This window comes from Protomyctophum parallelum (genome assembly GCF_964188405.1).
Source record: "Protomyctophum parallelum genome assembly, chromosome: 1".
Taxonomy (NCBI): domain Eukaryota; kingdom Metazoa; phylum Chordata; class Actinopteri; order Myctophiformes; family Myctophidae; genus Protomyctophum; species Protomyctophum parallelum.
Genome location: NC_139697.1, coordinates 48905591 through 48921356, shown reverse-complemented (window position 1 = coordinate 48921356; position 15766 = coordinate 48905591).

The window sequence follows — 15766 nt, the reverse complement described above, 5'->3', positions numbered from 1 at the left end:
CCAGATATAAATGATAAATGGCATACATCTTGGTCAGTAGCCTATGCATGTCAAACTGGGCATGCTTTTCAAATGGGCCCTCCCAAAGGCCTCGCCGAGGGTTGTTGGGCTACCAGAGGTGGCCAGCATGTACCATATCATACCAGAGTTGCTCCTCATCTTCTGCAGCTATTATTGTACAAAAGCATTATTCAACCTGTTCTGTTGTAGGGGAGACGGGGGTAATGTGAGACACTGGGTAATGTGAGACACCCCCTGTATCACATGACCACAAGACATTTGTGTCATGTGACCATTATATGTTGAAGCCCCTCCCATTTCCTACCTGCCATGGAGGAGAGGACCTTATTGTGCTGTGGTAAGCATGTTTTTTTCACAAAAATATGTTTTTTGCATGTAAAAGTTAATTTTCTTGTCGTCAACATAATCAGCTGTTGTGTCAAAGCAAATTAATTCAGGTAGAAAAACTTAAATCATACACGTTGATGAACTACCATCATATACATCCATGAGATTGCTGCTAGCTGAAGATTAGCCTGTATTGCTAAAAGAGGTCCTGTTTACCAAAATGTGGGTGTGGGGTAAAGTGAGACAAATGCTCTGGGGTAAAGCGAGACACTGTCTCACATTACCCCACCATGAGGCACAAGTTAAGTTCAGTTTTAAACATATTTTAATCTAATATTACATTGCATATGTTTTATTTTCTATGTCATAAACATTGTAGAAAATGCCAAGATACACCAGAAAGACAACCTGGGGTGGAACCGCCCTTGTAGAGATGGAGAAGGCAGCCGCTGAGAGCAAGGCAGAAAAGAGGATAATTCACCAGAAATATATGCACAATTGCACAAATTATCAGAAGAATCCTGGGAAACACGAAAGCATGGGAGAGACCCACATTTGCTATAAAGGAAAACGATGTGGCACATGTTCTGAAATGTGATGTGGCGAAGAAGCTGCCACAACCTAAACAGCGTGGAGGAACCACACAGAGAGAGCAAATCCTCACCTTTAGAAACCAGTGACTTCCAGGAAAGTCTGGATGGCAACCGAGGAAGGTCAGTGACGCTGGAGAGACAGCTGACCTCCAGGAAAGACTGGCGGGGTAACAGGGGCCAGCAACCCCTGTCGCAGCACTCGCAAGAGGGCACCAAGCAAGCTACAGAATGTACAAATAAGCAATACCCCCAGAGTCTCCCGAGAGGAGGGGAGGAAGGGAGACTCGATAGGACAGATTCAACGACAACAACAATGCCAGTGACACCGACTCAGAGAAGGCTTCTTTGACTCAAATACACCAGAGTAAGGCTAAGTGTGGACACTGGACAAGGATGGACACATGCACACCGCACAGACGAACAGTCTGGTGAGATGTAGGAGAACCCTAGGCATGAGGCAAACCATAGTCCTAGAGACCTCAGTGCCTGCAGTCCCCCAAGAACACACAAGGCCGAGGGAGCCTCCTGTTGGTTCAGGCATGACAGAAAGGACAGTGGGCGGATCTTCGGGGGGTTCCCTGGGCGAGCTGGTCACTGGGGTGTGGTCAGCACTGGTTTGCTGCACCTGGCCAGCAGGTCACTGCGTTCCCTGTTGGCCGGGTGTGGCCAATGCTATAGCTGGTTTCACCTCGGTGATGGCTGTGCCCGGGGCGCCCCTCCACAGATTTGTCTATAGCTGGGGGCCTGGAGGAGAGGGGCAGTGACTTGGCCAAATCACTGCTGACCCGCCAACTGGAGAGTGTAGTTGTTGAGGGTTGAAACACTCTAAGACGTTTGGAGACCACCTGATAACCTCTCTTCCAGGCCAAGGCTTCATCCATTAGAAATGGATTATAATCACATCGTTGATGTATTTACAAACTGCAACCTTCAGGGCTGGAATGTAGAGTAGGCCTAGTTGTAGCTGTAGCTGTTCTAGCTGGTTCTGATGGTGCTGAGCCCCTACTAGCCTGCTCTAAGGGTCAAGTGTTCCGAACCCAATTGCTGTCTAAAGTGACACAGATACATTCCCGGTCTGAATGGGTTAAATGGGGGGAAACTTCGACCGAGAGAAACGTTTATCTCTTTTAGCAAGTGTTGCTTTTTGTAGAGATGTGAATTGTGTGCGTGTGTGTTGTGTTCTAATCATTTGAATGTTAATTAAAACATTTTGAATTACAGAATGTTGTCTTTGATTCTGTTCAGACTTACTTTCAAGTGTTTAGAAAGAAAATGTGGTTAATGACCAATTCCCATGATTCTGTTACTAGTCTGACATTAGTTTTGGAATGTGTGGTTGTCAAGCTAGCTGTCAGTGTTCTAACTGTTAAAACAAGTGTTTTTATGGTAGTTTTAAAGTGAAAAGAACAAGTGGTTCACTTTACCCCATTGATTTTGATGGTCTGTCTCACTTTACCCCAGCCCTGGGGTAAAGTGAGACACCTGACCACTTTTTTTAAAACAATCATATGTTCACTGCCCTTTGTCTTGGATTCATTCTAATCATTTCCATTTTTAGGAAACATCCCAAATGAATGGGAAATATGTTAATTTGACTGATATATCATTTTAGCTCGCCTACAGGGGAGCAAATGTAAAAAGTGTCTCACATTACCCCCGTCTCCCCTACTATTCTGCATGTTTCTATACACCATACTGTCCATGAACAAACTTTTCAGTATCACCCGTATTGCTTCCAAAATCATCGGACTTCCTACACCCACACTTTCTGATATGAACAATAACGCCATCACACGACTAGCACTCTCGATATCAAATGACACTGACCATCCTCTGTATCGTTTCTTTAACCTCATGCCATCTGGACAAAGATACAGAACCTTGCCATGGAAAAAGGTCTGTTGTAGTAGGAGTTTTGTCCCCTCAGCCATCGCGGCATTAAACAAACTGCCCCGCCGATAGGATGGTTCTGTACACAGTGGGGACCCCATGTTTTGTTTTTTGTACTGTCTTGGTGTTATGTGCTCTGTGTTGTTTTTGATGTGGGTGTTGAACTGTTGAACAGATTGTGAAGACAAATATCCTTCGGGACAATAAATATTATTATGATTATAGGCTACTGTGATTTGATTTAGATAGGCCTATATATTTTTGTGTAAGGCCTTATAGGCCTATATTTGGCCTCAGTGCCTTGTTAGGCTACTCGCTACTGTGATTTGTTTAATTTGTTTAAATTGACCGTATAGGCCTATTTGTATTTGGCTGCTGGCTCGTGCGCTGCCTTGTTAGGCTATAATAAAAAAAGGCCAACGTTATTTCATCTGTTTGTGTGGTCACTGGTCGTGCTTTTACATTTGCTTTAGAGGAATCATTTTAAATGTTCCCGAAAGGTATAGGTTATAGCCAATGTGAATAATATGCTATGAATATTTGGCCAAATAACCACAGTTAGCGGTCAATGTGGTTGTTAACTTTTTGCTACAGTCCAGTGTCCTCCTCCATGATTGTATTGTGTATAAGCTACTGCTGTGTACAGTATAGTGATCGCGCCTTTCTTTCTCTATTAACTTGCGGCCTCGCGCCCTCAATCTGTTTCTGTGTCCCTGGCCAACACAATAGATAACCTACAAGGACATATGAATTTATATACATGGCTATATTAATTTAGCCGATCATCAAACCTGGAGAGATGGAGAGAGGGAGAGAGAGAGAGAGAGAGAGAGAGAGAGAGAGAGAGAGAGAGAGAGAAATGAGCTCCGTTCATTGGCTCTATAGACAAGGGCAGACAAGTTATATAACGACAGGTGCCCACCTTAGAGTAGCCTATATATATTAAGGCACCCGCCCCGCAACTTATTATTATTGGCTTATTACGTGCCAGGATGATTTTAAATAAATATGTCTCTGTCTCTGCGTCACATGTGCACACACACACACACACACACACACACACACACACACACACACACACACACACACACACTGCTTCTGATTAGTTACTGACTTTACTAGACCAATTTAAAATAGTATTAGATGTTTTTCGTTAATAATAACTTATGCTAATTATTACTGAACCATTTTAGATGTTTATATTTCACCAACAGGCATGATATGCATTTATAGGAATAATAGGCCATCAGTGGCCACCGGTCGACTCCATTTTGCGCATTACGGCGCCTAGATTGAAATGACCACATTAATCAACAATAGACCATACTGTTAATTGAAAATAGCTGCAAAATCACTATAGTTGTGATGGGATAAAGTAGACCTTTTAAGTATAGTTACCAAGTAGGCCTACCATTAACCCCGCGATGCTGAGCGTGTGTTCCAGCTAAACCTAAGGGTAGGTCTATAGATTTTTAGGGTTAATTATTAGGACCCGATTTTTAATTTCATTCAGAGGGAGAGTCAAGGTATATATTTTATATATAGTGAAACATACATTTCATCGATATCCTTCATCGTCTTCATTTCTTTCATAGTTAAAGCAATTGCTAAGTGGTCTATTGTCTAAAAAAAACACACACAAGCATGAACAGTAGACATCTATTCATCATTATTTATTTCAAATCAAAATACAAACCACTGTCACCAACTCGTCTCGAAGTTCGCGCACACACACACACACACACACACACACACACACACACACACACACACACACACACACACACACACACACACACACACACACACACACAGTGACACACACACACACACACACACACACACACACACACACACACACACATGTTATTACAATAAAAATAGCAATTCTGTTATTTGTGTAATGTGTAGGCTATATAGCCTACAAGTATGTATTTATTATGAAGAGGGCTGCGCTATGGCGATTCACTTGTGTGAGTGGAGGCGGGGGGCTTGGAATGGATTACTGACTGTGCAGGCAGAGATAAGTGAACGGTGTGGTCACGGTACCGCTGGCTGGCCTCTGTTTTGCGGCGCAACAAATGAGCTTCTGCTTCAGTTCATAATGCTAAATGTTTTATAAATCAATCGGATTATCAAACGATAGACTGCAACATGACAAAAACAGTTGCACTGAGCCATCTCGTTAAACCCAGCATGGCTGCGATGAATAACCTAATCATTAGACCTAATCAACGTCATATAGTCACCAACCGATCCATATAATTCTGTAGTGTATGATCTGACCACGCAATGTTACAGTCCACTGCAGGCTATTTGATTTACAAAATGATTAGTATTATAACCGCCGTCCCTCAGTGCGGCAGCGGCGCTCCTCGTTATATGTGTCAGATTTAAAATAACAGAGCTGTCTCTAAGCTCTAAGCTCGAGACACGCCATGAGCGGGTGCATGGATATATATGTTTGATTGATTGATTGAAATATTTATTAACAGTTTGTAGAATTTACAGTACATTTTAAGCACAAACTCAATACAAAGACTGTCAACTGTGAGTGGACGACCCAATTAAGCATTACACTTGTTTACAACAGGGTCCACATTGTTCAATTCATCAAAACATTTAAAGACATACAGACATTTAGAGACATACAAATAGACATTTCTATGTAGCTAAAGTACAGAACAGGAATTCATCATATGGGAAGCAAAAAAGGGAAAAGATACAATATACAGTGAGGGAAAATGGGGGGGGGGGGGGGGGGGGGATTCAGATTTTACAGAGGCCAGTTTCGAATTGCAGCCATCCGTAGGCTATGTTTGTTCTTTTGGACACCGAACGGGGACGATACTTGGGGTCTTGGACATAGCTTCACTTCAGAGGAAACGGGGAGCTACTCACCAGTCACCACCACTGGAAATGGAATCCATTAGAATGATATGGAAATGGTAGGCTACATTAACAGTCTAAAGTGAGCTACAAAAAACCTTTATTTCGGCGATAAGTCCATTGAACTCCGTTCTCACTCTCACACAGACACACACTGAAAGAAAAAAAAATAGATACATAGGTAGAGAGAGAGAGGGGGGAGAAGTGAGACGGGTTGCTGTTCGGTGTGGAGTGAGTGATTGATTGATTGATTGATTGATTGATTGATTGATTGATTGATTGATTGCGCGGTTATTATTATTATTTATTATTATTAATTTAAATAATAATATTATTTTTTATTAATATTTTTTATTATTATTTATTATTATATTATTTTTATTATTATATTATTTTTATTATTATTATATATGTATATATATATATTTATTTATTCATTTTTTAAATATTTTTTATTATAATAATAATTAATAATTCATATTAATATTTTTTAAATATTTTTAAATATTTTTTAAATATTGTTTAGGCTACACGACGCGACAACACGACGCGATGCAGTACAGTACACAGAACGCGAACGCGAACGCGTTCTGCAACGCGGTGCAGAGCTGCAAGCCACAAAGCATGCGTCAAAGCATGCGTCAAAGCAGCGGTGTTATACTGCGCGAAACGGACGTATGCACGCACGCACGCGTGATTAAAAAAACTCAACGCGGCCATGCGCAGTGCAAATGCTGTATGGTTTTTGTGGCACTTGCGCAGAACGCACGCACGCACGCATTAAAAAAATCTAACGCGGTCACGTGTCACGTCTTGCGTTTAGGCTGGCACGGATGGAGCGCCATAGCGTGCGTGCGTGCGTGCGTGCGTGCGTGCGTGCGTGTGTGTGTGTGAGGGCTGATGTTCAGGTATGCTCAGACATGTTTGACCAACTTGAGCTGTGATGCTGGCGATAATATTGATTGGTATACGATTTAGATCGATGTATACAGTATGTAATACATACTTACATAGATTAGTTAGATAGTTTTTGTTACCATCTCGCAATATTTGACTTTTGATTTGGATATAATTTCATTAACTGGAGGCATGGATGGTGGAATCCTAAAGGGTGCATATCTATATGCCACTATAGGGGACTGTCCCTGTTTGCCACATGTTTAAAGTAATCATGTATAGCATATTGACGTAACCTGTATATTCATGCGTATAATTTCCTGTCAACCAACATTAGCACGTATTCATACTAGTTTTAATTATATACGTACGATATACTCAGATTTTTTGCATGGTTCAGGTTGTCTTAATGGTTTGTTTTAATGTACGACCTGTATTATTTTTGGTATCTGGCGGTGAGTTTTGCATGGTTCAGGTTGTCTTAAGGTTTTATTTTAATGTATGACTTGGATTATTGTGGTAGGTGGTGGTGTATTTTGTGACATTTGCATGGCTCAGGTTGTCTTAAGGTTTTATTTTAATGTATGACTTGGATTATTTTGGTACGTGGTGGTGTATTTTGTGACATTTGCATGGTTCAGGGTGTCTTAAGGTTTTGTTTTAATGTACGACTTGGGTTATTTTTGGTATGTGATGTGGTGTTTTGTGAGTTTTGCATGGTTCAGGGTGTCTTAAGGTTTTGTTTTTAATGTAGGACATGGGTTATTTTGGTACGTGATGGTGTATTATGTGAGTTTTGCATGGTTCATGGTGTCTTAAGGTTTTGTTTTAATGTATGACTTGGATTATTTTTGGTATGTGATGTGGTGTTTTGTGACATTTGCATGGTTCATGGTGTCTTAAGGTTTTGTTTTAATGTATGACTTGGATTATTTTGGTACGTGGTGGCGTATTTTGTGAGTTTTGCATGGTTCAGGGTGTCTTAAGGTTTTGTTTTAATGTATGACATGGGTTATTTTTGGTATGTGATGTGGTGTTTTGTGACATTTGCATGGTTCATGGTGTCTTAATGTTTTGTTTTAATGTATGACTTGGGTTATTTTTGGTATGTGGTGGCGTATTTTGTGAGTTTTGCATGGTTCAGGGCGTCTTAAGGTTTTGTTTTAATGTATGACATGGGTTATTTTGGTACGTGGTGGTGTATTTTGTGACATTTGCATGGTTCATGATGTCTTTATGTTTTGTTTTAATGTATGACTTGGGTTATTTTTGGTATGTGGTGTGGTGTTTTGTGAGTTTTGCATGGTTCAGGGTGTCTTAAGGTTTTGTTTTAATGTATGACATGGGTTATTTTTGGTATGTGATGTGGTGTTTTGTGACATTTGCATGGTTCATGGTGTCTTAATGTTTTGTTTTAATGTATGACTTGGGTTATTTTTGGTATGTGATGTGGTGTTTTGTGACATTTGCATGGTTCATGATGTCTTAATGTTTTGTTTTAATGTATGACTTGGGTTATTTTTGGTATGTGGTGGCGTATTTTGTGAGTTTTGCATGGTTCAGGGCGTCTTAAGGTTTTGTTTTAATGTATGACATGGGTTATTTTGGTACGTGGTGGTGTATTTTGTGACATTTGCATGGTTCATGGTGTCTTTATGTTTTGTTTTAATGTATGACTTGGGTTATTTTTGGTATGTGGTGTGGTGTTTTGTGAGTTTTGCATGGTTCAGGGTGTCTTAAGGTTTTGTTTTAATGTATGACATGGGTTATTTTTGGTAAGTGGTGGTGTATTTTGTGACATTTGCATGGTTCAGGTTGTCTTAAGGTTTTATTTTAATGTATGACTTGGATTATTATGGTATGTGGTGGTGTATTTTGTGACATTTGCATGGTTCATGGTGTCTTTATGTTTTGTTTTAATGTATGACTTGGGTTATTTTTGGTATGTGGTGTGGTGTTTTGTGAGTTTTGCATGGTTCAGGGTGTCTTAAGGTTTTGCTTTAATGTATGACTTGGGTTATTTTTGGTAAGTGGTGGTGTATTTTGTGACATTTGCATGGTTCAGGTTGTCTTAAGGTTTTATTTTAATGTATGACTTGGATTATTATGGTATGTGGTGGTGTATTTTGTGACATTTGCATGGTTCATGGTGTCTTAAGGTTTTGTTTTAATGTATGACTTGGATTATTTTTGGTATGTGATGTGGTGTTTTGTGACATTTGCATGGTTCATGGTGTCTTAAGGTTTTGTTTTAATGTATGACTTGGATTATTTTGGTACGTGGTGGCGTATTTTGTGAGTTTTGCATGGTTCAGGGTGTCTTAAGGTTTTGTTTTAATGTATGACTTGGGTTATTGTTGGTATGTGATGTGGTGTTTTGTGACATTTGCATGGTTCATGGTGTCTTAATGTTTTGTTTTAATGTATGACTTGGGTTATTTTTTGGTATGTGATGTGGTGTTCTGTGACATTTGCATGGTTCATGATGTCTTAATGTTTTGTTTTAATGTATGACTTGGGTTATTTTTGGTATGTGGTGGCGTATTTTGTGAGTTTTGCATGGTTCAGGGCGTCTTAAGGTTTTGTTTTAATGTATGACATGGGTTATTTTGGTACGTGGTGCTGTATTTTGTGACATTTGCATGGTTCATGGTGTCTTTATGTTTTGTTTTAATGTATGACTTGGGTTATTTTTGGTATGTGGTGTGGTGTTTTGTGAGTTTTGCATGGTTCAGGGTGTCTTAAGGTTTTGTTTTAATGTATGACATGGGTTATTTTTGGTATGTGATGTGGTGTTTTGTGACATTTGCATGGTTCATGGTGTCTTAATGTTTTGTTTTAATGTATGACTTGGGTTATTTTTGGTATGTGATGTGGTGTTTTGTGACATTTGCATGGTTCATGATGTCTTAATGTTTTGTTTTAATGTATGACTTGGGTTATTTTTGGTATGTGGTGGCGTATTTTGTGAGTTTTGCATGGTTCAGGGCGTCTTAAGGTTTTGTTTTAATGTATGACATGGGTTATTTTGGTACGTGGTGCTGTATTTTGTGACATTTGCATGGTTCATGGTGTCTTTATGTTTTGTTTTAATGTATGACTTGGGTTATTTTTGGTATGTGGTGTGGTGTTTTGTGAGTTTTGCATGGTTCAGGGTGTCTTAAGGTTTTGTTTTAATGTATGACATGGGTTATTTTTGGTATGTGATGTGGTGTTTTGTGACATTTGCATGGTTCATGGTGTCTTAATGTTTTGTTTTAATGTATGACTTGAGTTATTTTTGGTATGTGATGTGGTGTTTTGTGACATTTGCATGGTTCATGATGTCTTAATGTTTTGTTTTAATGTATGACTTGGGTTATTTTTGGTATGTGGTGGCGTATTTTGTGAGTTTTGCATGGTTCAGGGCGTCTTAAGGTTTTGTTTTAATGTATGACATGGGTTATTTGGTACGTGGTGGTGTATTTTGTGACATTTGCATGGTTCATGGTGTCTTTATGTTTTGTTTTAATGTATGACTTGGGTTATTTTTGGTATGTGGTGTGGTGTTTTGTGAGTTTTGCATGGTTCAGGGTGTCTTAAGGTTTTGTTTTAATGTATGACATGGGTTATTTTTGGTATGTGGTGTGGTGTTTTGTGAGTTTTGCATGGTTCAGGGTGTCTTAAGGTTTTGTTTTTAATGTATGACTTGGGTTATTTTTGGTATGTGGTGTGGTGTTTTGTGACATATGCATGGTTCAGGGTGTCTTAATGTTTTGTTTTAATGTATGACATGGGTTATTTTTGGTACGTGATGTGGTGCTTTGTGACATTTGCATGGTTCAAGGTGTCTTAAGGTTTTGTTTTAATGTATGACTTGGGTTATTTTTGGTAAGTGGTGGTGTATTTTGTGACATTTGCATGGTTCAGGTTGTCTTAAGGTTTTATTTTAATGTATGACTTGGATTATTATGGTATGTGATGGTGTATTTTGTGACATTTGCATGGTTCATGGTGTCTTTATGTTTTGTTTTAATGTATGACTTGGGTTATTTTTGGTATGTGGTGTGGTGTTTTGTGAGTTTTGCATGGTTCAGGGTGTCTTAAGGTTTTGTTTTAATGTATGACATGGGTTATTTTTGGTATGTGATGTGGTGTTTTGTGACATTTGCATGGTTCATGGTGTCTTAATGTTTTGTTTTAATGTATGACTTGGGTTATTTTTGGTATGTGATGTGGTGTTTTGTGACATTTGCATGGTTCATGATGTCTTAATGTTTTGTTTTAATGTATGACTTGGGTTATTTTTGGTATGTGGTGGCGTATTTTGTGAGTTTTGCATGGTTCAGGGCGTCTTAAGGTTTTGTTTTAATGTATGACATGGGTTATTTTGGTACGTGGTGCTGTATTTTGTGACATTTGCATGGTTCATGGTGTCTTTATGTTTTGTTTTAATGTATGACTTGGGTTATTTTTGGTATGTGGTGTGGTGTTTTGTGAGTTTTGCATGGTTCAGGGTGTCTTAAGGTTTTGTTTTAATGTATGACATGGGTTATTTTTGGTATGTGATGTGGTGTTTTGTGACATTTGCATGGTTCATGGTGTCTTAATGTTTTGTTTTAATGTATGACTTGGGTTATTTTTGGTATGTGATGTGGTGTTTTGTGACATTTGCATGGTTCATGATGTCTTAATGTTTTGTTTTAATGTATGACTTGGGTTATTTTTGGTATGTGGTGGCGTATTTTGTGAGTTTTGCATGGTTCAGGGCGTCTTAAGGTTTTGTTTTAATGTATGACATGGGTTATTTGGTACGTGGTGGTGTATTTTGTGACATTTGCATGGTTCATGGTGTCTTTATGTTTTGTTTTAATGTATGACTTGGGTTATTTTTGGTATGTGGTGTGGTGTTTTGTGAGTTTTGCATGGTTCAGGGTGTCTTAAGGTTTTGTTTTAATGTATGACATGGGTTATTTTTGGTATGTGGTGTGGTGTTTTGTGAGTTTTGCATGGTTCAGGGTGTCTTAAGGTTTTGTTTTTAATGTATGACTTGGGTTATTTTTGGTATGTGGTGTGGTGTTTTGTGACATATGCATGGTTCAGGGTGTCTTAATGTTTTGTTTTAATGTATGACATGGGTTATTTTTGGTACGTGATGTGGTGCTTTGTGACATTTGCATGGTTCAAGGTGTCTTAAGGTTTTGTTTTAATGTATGACTTGGGTTATTTTTGGTAAGTGGTGGTGTATTTTGTGACATTTGCATGGTTCAGGTTGTCTTAAGGTTTTATTTTAATGTATGACTTGGATTATTATGGTATGTGATGGTGTATTTTGTGACATTTGCATGGTCCAGGGTGTCTTAAGGTTTTGTTTTAATGTATGACAGGTATTATTTTGGTATGTGATGATGTGCTTTCTGAGTTTTGCATGGTTCACGGGGTCTTAATGTTTTGTTTAAGGTATGTATTGTATTATTTTGGTGTATTGTGGTGTGTTCGAGCAGGTTGACCATCTGTTTGACCAGCTGTTGATTACAGACGTCTCCATCAAATTGGGGAAGTGAAACCAAATCGAAAGAGGAAGTACCACGTGGAGTAGTCGCAACTGTCAATCTGAAAGTGCCATCAAACAGAAGAAATCTGATTAAATCTGAGATTATTATTATTATTATTAATATATATTTTTTTCTTTTTACAATAGGCCAATTTGAAAACAATGCCATTTGGCATTGTTTGAGACGTCTGTAATCAACAGCTGGTCAAACAGATGGTCAACCTGCTCGAACACACCACAATACACCAAAATAATACAATACATACCTTAAACAAAACATTAAGACCCCGTGAACCATGCAAAACTCAGAAAGCACATCATCACATACCAAAATAATACCTGTCATACATTAAAACAAAACCTTAAGACACCCTGGACCATGCAAATGTCACAAAATACACCATCACATACCATAATAATCCAAGTCATACATTAAAATAAAACCTTAAGACAACCTGAACCATGCAAATGTCACAAAATACACCACCACTTACCAAAAATAACCCAAGTCATACATTAAAACAAAACCTTAAGACACCTTGAACCATGCAAATGTCACAAAGCACCACATCACGTACCAAAAATAACCCATGTCATACATTAAAACAAAACATTAAGACACCCTGAACCATGCATATGTCACAAAACACCACACCACATACCAAAAATAACCCAAGTCATACATTAAAAACAAAACCTTAAGACACCCTGAACCATGCAAAACTCACAAAACACCACACCACATACCAAAAATAACCCATGTCATACATTAAAACAAAACCTTAAGACACCCTGAACCATGCAAAACTCACAAAACACCACACCACATACCAAAAATAACCCAAGTCATACATTAAAACAAAACATAAAGACACCATGAACCATGCAAATGTCACAAAATACACCACCACGTACCAAATAACCCATGTCATACATTAAAACAAAACCTTAAGACGCCCTGAACCATGCAAAACTCACAAAATACGCCACCACATACCAAAAATAACCCAAGTCATACATTAAAACAAAACATTAAGACATCATGAACCATGCAAATGTCACAAAACACCACATCACATACCAAAAATAACCCAAGTCATACATTAAAACAAAACATTAAGACACCATGAACCATGCAAATGTCACAAAACACCACATCACATACCAAAAATAACCCATGTCATACATTAAAACAAAACCTTAAGACACCCTGAACCATGCAAAACTCACAAAACACCACACCACATACCAAAAATAACCCAAGTCATACATTAAAACAAAACATAAAGACACCATGAACCATGCAAATGTCACAAAATACAGCACCACGTACCAAAATAACCCATGTCATACATTAAAACAAAACCTTAAGACGCCCTGAACCATGCAAAACTCACAAAATACGCCACCACATACCAAAAATAACCCAAGTCATACATTAAAACAAAACATTAAGACATCATGAACCATGCAAATGTCACAAAACACCACATCACATACCAAAAAATAACCCAAGTCATACATTAAAACAAAACATTAAGACACCATGAACCATGCAAATGTCACAAAACACCACATCACATACCAACAATAACCCAAGTCATACATTAAAACAAAACCTTAAGACACCCTGAACCATGCAAAACTCACAAAATACGCCACCACGTACCAAAATAATCCAAGTCATACATTAAAACAAAACCTTAAGACACCATGAACCATGCAAATGTCACAAAACACCACATCACATACCAAAAATAATCCAAGTCATACATTAAAACAAAACCTTAAGACACCATGAACCATGCAAATGTCACAAAATACACCACCACATACCATAATAATCCAAGTCATACATTAAAATAAAACCTTAAGACAACCTGAACCATGCAAATGTCACAAAATACACCACCACTTACCAAAAATAACCCAAGTCATACATTAAAGCAAAACCTTAAGACACCCTGAACCATGCAAAACTCACAAAACACCACACCACATACCAAAAATAACCCAAGTCATACATTAAAACAAAACATAAAGACACCATGAACCATGCAAATGTCACAAAATACACCACCACATACCATAATAATCCAAGTCATACATTAAAATAAAACCTTAAGACAACCTGAACCATGCAAATGTCACAAAATACACCACCACTTACCAAAAATAACCCATGTCATACATTAAAACAAAACCTTAAGACACCCTGAACCATGCAAAACTCACAAAACACCACACCACATACCAAAAATAACCCAAGTCATACATTAAAACAAAACATAAAGACACCATGAACCATGCAAATGTCACAAAATACACCACCACGTACCAAAATAACCCATGTCATACATTAAAACAAAACCTTAAGACGCCCTGAACCATGCAAAACTCACAAAATACGCCACCACATACCAAAAATAACCCAAGTCATACATTAAAACAAAACATTAAGACATCATGAACCATGCAAATGTCACAAAACACCACATCACATACCAAAAATAACCCAAGTCATACATTAAAACAAAACATTAAGACACCATGAACCATGCAAATGTCACAAAACACCACATCACATACCAAAAATAACCCATGTCATACATTAAAACAAAACCTTAAGACACCCTGAACCATGCAAAACTCACAAAACACCACACCACATACCAAAAATAACCCAAGTCATACATTAAAACAAAACATAAAGACACCATGAACCATGCAAATGTCACAAAATACACCACCACGTACCAAAATAACCCATGTCATACATTAAAACAAAACCTTAAGACGCCCTGAACCATGCAAAACTCACAAAATACGCCACCACATACCAAAAATAACCCAAGTCATACATTAAAACAAAACATTAAGACACCATGAACCATGCAAATGTCACAAAACACCACATCACATACCAAAAATAACCCATGTCATACATTAAAACAAAACCTTAAGACACCCTGAACCATGCAAAACTCACAAAATACGCCACCACGTACCAAAATAATCCAAGTCATACATTAAAACAAAACCTTAAGACACCATGAACCATGCAAATGTCACAAAACACCACATCACATACCAAAAATAATCCAAGTCATACATTAAAACAAAACCTTAAGACACCATGAACCATGCAAAACTCACATAATACACCATCACGTACCAAAATAACCCATGTCCTACATTAAAAACAAAACCTTAAGACACCCTGAACCATGCAAAACTCACAAAACACCACATCACATACCAAAAATAACCCAAGTCGTACATTAAAACAAAACCTTAAGACACCCTGAACCATGCAAATGTCACAAAATACACCACCACGTACCAAAATAATCCAAGTCATACATTAAAATAAAACCTTAAGACAACCTGAGCCATGCAAATGTCACAAAATACACCACCACCTACCACAATAATCCAAGTCATACATTAAAATAAAACCTTAAGACAACCTGAACCATGCAAAACTCACCGCCAGATACCAAAAATAATACAGGTCGTACATTAAAACAAACCATTAAGACAACCTGAACCATGCAAAAAATCTGAGTATATCGTACGTATATAATTAAAACTAGTATGAATACGTGCTAATGTT